This window comes from Lutra lutra, chromosome 5, assembly GCF_902655055.1.
Source record: "Lutra lutra chromosome 5, mLutLut1.2, whole genome shotgun sequence".
Taxonomy (NCBI): Eukaryota; Metazoa; Chordata; class Mammalia; order Carnivora; family Mustelidae; genus Lutra; species Lutra lutra.
The window spans coordinates 154,796,128-154,800,795 of NC_062282.1; the positions used below are offsets into that span (position 1 = coordinate 154,796,128).

A 4,668-nucleotide genomic window follows, 5' to 3' on the forward strand; every position below is an offset into this window, starting at 1 on the left:
GAGAAGGGAGTTGAGGGAAATTGGAAGGGGAGGTGAACCATGAGAGACTATGGATTCTGAAAAACAATCTGAGGGTTTTGAAGGGGCGGGAGGTGGGAGTTTGGGGGAACCAGGTGGTGGGAATTAGGGAGGGTAAGGGTTGCATGGAGCACTGGGTGTGTTGCAAAAACAATGAATACTGTTACACTGAAAAGAAATAAAATAAAATAAAGTAACATAAACAAATAAATAGATAAAATTAAAAAAAAGTACTTGGAAGGAAATGAAAATGAAACATGACTTCCCAAAACCTTTGGGATGCAGGGAAGGCAGTCTCATCAGGCTCACCCATCCTCCCAACCTCCTTCTCTCCAAAAGTCGATTAGTTTCTAAAAGTCCATAGTCTCTCAGGCTTCATCTCCCCCTCCAATTTCCCCCAGTTCACTTTTTCTTTCCTTCTCCAAATGTCCTCCATGTTATTCCTTATGCTCCACAAATAAGTGAAAGCATATAAAAAAGCATATGACTCTCTCTGCTTGACTTATTTCACTCAGCATAATCTCCTCCAATCACGTCCATGTTGATACAGAAGTTGAGTATTAATCTTTTCTGATAGAGGTGTAATATTCCGTTCTGTATATGGACCATATCTCCTCTATCCATTCATCTGTTGAAGGGTATCTTGGCTTTTTCCACAGTTTGGCGACTGTGGCCATTGCTGCTATAAACATTGGGGTACAGATGGCCGTTCTTTTCACGACATCTGTATCTTTGGACTAAATACCCAGTAGTGCAATTGCAGAGTCAAAGGGAAGTTCTATTTTTAATTTCTTGAGGAACCTCCACACTGTTCTCCGAAGAGGCTGCACCAACTTGCATTCCCAACAACAGTGTAAGAGGGTTCCCCTTTCTCCACATCCTCTCTAACACACGTTGTTTCCTGTCTTGCTAATTTTGGCCATTCTAACTGGTGTGAGGTGCTATCTCAATGTGGTTTTAATTTGAATCTCCCTGATGGCTAGTGATGATGAACATTTTTTCATGTGTCTGATAGCCATTTGTATGTCTTCATTGGGGAAGTGTCTGTTCATATCTTCTGCCCATTTTTTTCTATGATTGTCTGTTTTGTGAGTGTTGAGTTTGAGAGGTTCTTTATAGATCCTGGATATCAACCTTTTGTCTGTACCGTCATTTGCAAATACCTTTTCCCATTCCGTGGGTTGCCTCTTTGTTTTGTTGACTGTTTCCTTTGCTGTGCAGAAGCTTTTGATCTTGATGAAGTCCCCAAAGTTCATTTTGGCTTTTGTTTCCTTTGTCTTTGGAGACATATCTTGAAAGAAGTTGCTGTGGCTGATATCGAAGAGGTTACTGCCTATATTCTCCTCTAAGATTCTGATGGATTCCTGTCTCATGTTGAGGTCTTTTATCCATTTAGAGTTTATGTTTGTGTATGTTGTAAGAGAATGGTCAAGTTGAATTCTTCTACATATAGCTATCCAGTTTTCCCAGCACAATTTATTGAAGAAACTGTCTTTTGTTTTTTTATGGATTTGTTTTCTTAATTTCTCTTTAAACTGCTTTGTCATTAGTGCAGAGAGATGAAAGATTTCTGTTTATTAGTTTTGTATTTTGCAACATTACTGAATGCATTTATTATTTCTAATAGTTTTATGGTGCAGTTTTCAGGTTTTGTTTTGTTTTGTTGTTGTTGTTGTTGTTTTTTTAATATGATTTCATCTGTCGATAGTGACAGTTTTACTTTTTCCATACCAATCTGGATGCCTTTTACTTATTTTCCTTGTCTTATTGCCATTTGTGACATGGATGAATCTAGAAGGTATTATCCTAAGTAAAATTAGTCAGATAGAGAAAGACATATGTTATATACTATCACTTATACGTGGAGTCTAAAAAATAAAATAAAGGAAGAAACAAAACAATACAAAATAATAGAAACAGATCCATAAATATATAGCACAAACTGGTCATGGATGGAGGGGGGTAAGGGTGGCTGGGATGGGCAAAAATGGGTGAAGCAGAATTGAAGGTAAAGGCTTCCAGGTACCGAATAAGGAATATAGTCAAAGGCATTGCAATAGCTCTGTAAAATAACAGATGATAGCTACACTTGTTGTGAGACTAAAATAACCTATCAAGTTGTACAATAAGTATGTTGTACACCTTAAGTTAATGTAACATCATCTAGCAAATATAATCCAATTAAAAAATGAAAATCAGAGTGTCCTTTCTCATCCTTCTTAAAGACATCAAATTTAGACTTGCTGCTTGTTGATTTTCTTTTTTTTTTAAAGATTTTATTTATTTATTGGACAGACAGAGATCACAAGTAGGCAGAGAAGCAGGCAGAGAGAGAGGAGGAAGCAGGCTCCCTTCTGAGCAGAGACCCTGATGCGGGGCTCGATCCCAGAACCCTGGGATCATGACCTGGGCTGAAGGCAGAGGCTTTAACCCTCTGAGCCATCCAGGCGCCCCGCTTGTTGATTTTCTGAATACAGATGGTGAGGGGAGACTAAAAAAAAACCCCCACTTTCTACTGAACAGATAAATGTTATTGAGGCTGCGTGTGTGTTGGAGCACTCAATGGTCCACATTCTGAAGGGACTTCAATGAGTTAAATAAATGATATTGGAGTTTCCCAGAATATAGTTTACTTCATGTGACACAGTTAGCCAATGTTACACCTGAATCTCAAAAATATTTTATTAACGCATCCTTATGCTATGCCAAAATTGCTTTACTGCAACTATAAATATGAAAAAAAAACAAAAACAAACAAACACATGTATGAATTTAAGAATCTTTTAGATTATTGAAAGAGGAGAATTAAAGGTGAAGTAGAAAAAGTAAATATAGAATGGGTTTAAGCACTGATAGGAAAAAAAAGTGTCATTTCCATGTTGTACTTAATTCTTGTCCTGTAACTTGAATATCTTTATGAAATAGGAAAATTCTGTTTTCAGTTACCCCAGAAACAGTTCATATTATGCAGTTAATTACTGTATTATATTGGCCTGCTTTATATACATGCATTATGGAAGTGTCCACAGTCTTTCAGGTGAAGCTGCTAAAGAGAAAACAGAGACAGGGAATGAGACATTAAGCACAGATTTCATTTTTCTGGGACTTTTTCCTGGAATGACTCATACAGTCCTCCTTGTCTTGGTTGTCCTCCTCATCTACACAATTGCTATCACAGGAAACACCACATTGATTCTCTTCATCTGGGTGGATCCCCAACTCCACACCTCCATGTATTTCCTGCTTAGGCAACTCTCTCACATTGACCTGGGTTTCATCTATAACATAGTGCCAAAAATGTTGGTTAACTTTTTCTCAGGTAAAAGAAAGTTTTCCCAAATTGGCTGTGGGACTCAGATCTTCTTCACTTTGACTATGGGGATTGCTAAGTGCCTACTTTGACCCTCATGGCTTATGATCACTGTATGGCCAACTGTAATACTCTTAAGTACCCAATTATTATCAGCCACCAGGTCTCCCAGAAAATAGCCCTTGGATCCTAGGTGGGAGGAACTCTGGTTCCTTGGCCCACATAGCCTATGCCATACATTTTCCCCTCTGTGGTCCCTGGGAACTCCACAACTTCTTCTGTGAGGTCAAGGCCATCTTGAAGCTTTCTTGTGAGGACATCTCATCCTATGAGAAAAGAATAGTAGTGACCAGCATTGTTTTTTCTTCTCCCCATAAGCTTCCTCCTGACCTCCTACACCCTCATCTTCCTCACTCCCGTGAGGGAAAGATCAAGACCCTGGTTACCTGCTCCTCCCATTTGACTGTGTTCATCTTTTATTCTGGTGCAGTCATGCTGATATACTTGAGGCCTGGGTCTTCCCATACCCCCATCCTGAACCAGGCTTTCTTTATATTTGACACCATCCTCACTCCCATGCTCAACCCTCTCATCTACAGTCTAATGAACAGGGAAGTTGTGGGCTTAATGAAGAAGGTACTGAGGAAGTGTCCCATTCAGAATGTTTCAGTGACTAGACAGAAAATTTCAAAGTTCAAATATCCCAGGAGGGCAGCAGGGTCTGAGGAAACAATGGAACTCTCTGTGTCCCCATTTCCTCTCCTCTTATCAGTTTTACATAACCAAGCCAATAAATTCTCAGAGAAGAGAGGGAAACAACAACTATACCATTTTTCAGAGGTCTAAATCACAACCAGTTCTCTATGTGAGTAGGAGCTTTCACTTAATCCCCTCATCTTGATTCATTTGTTGTCACTTGGAATAGAACCCCCTCTTCCTTTTTTTAGATGTAGCAAAAAGCATAAGAAAATCATAGTGTGCTTGGGAAGAAAATACAGAGCTTTTTCTAAGAGCAGAGCTCCCTCTAGATTTCATTAGTAACAAACCTCCAAATGTCCATTAATTCCAGGTTTTTGATCCAATGAATAACAATCATTACTTTTGCCCACCTGATAACACAATAAGCCATGTCCTTTAACCTCTCAAATATAATGGATATTTCTGTCCCCTCTAAGTTTCTTTCCCTAATCTCTAGCAATAATTGCGTACAAATGTTTCAGCTCTGGCCTTTCGTCTCATTATGATTTATCCACAGTCCTACCAGTGTGATTGTTTTTATGTGTGCAGACACACATTCTCCTGATCAGGGGTTCCTCATTCATCATTGGCTTCTCAAAACC

At 39.0% G+C, this 4,668-nt stretch overlaps 1 pseudogene; it reads left to right on the top strand.

Annotated features, from left to right (window-relative positions):
• The first annotated feature begins 3,024 nt into the window (after positions 1-3,024).
• LOC125101248 (olfactory receptor 2AJ1-like) lies at positions 3,025-4,281 on the top strand (annotated as a pseudogene).
• The last annotated feature ends 387 nt before the right edge of the window (positions 4,282-4,668 follow it).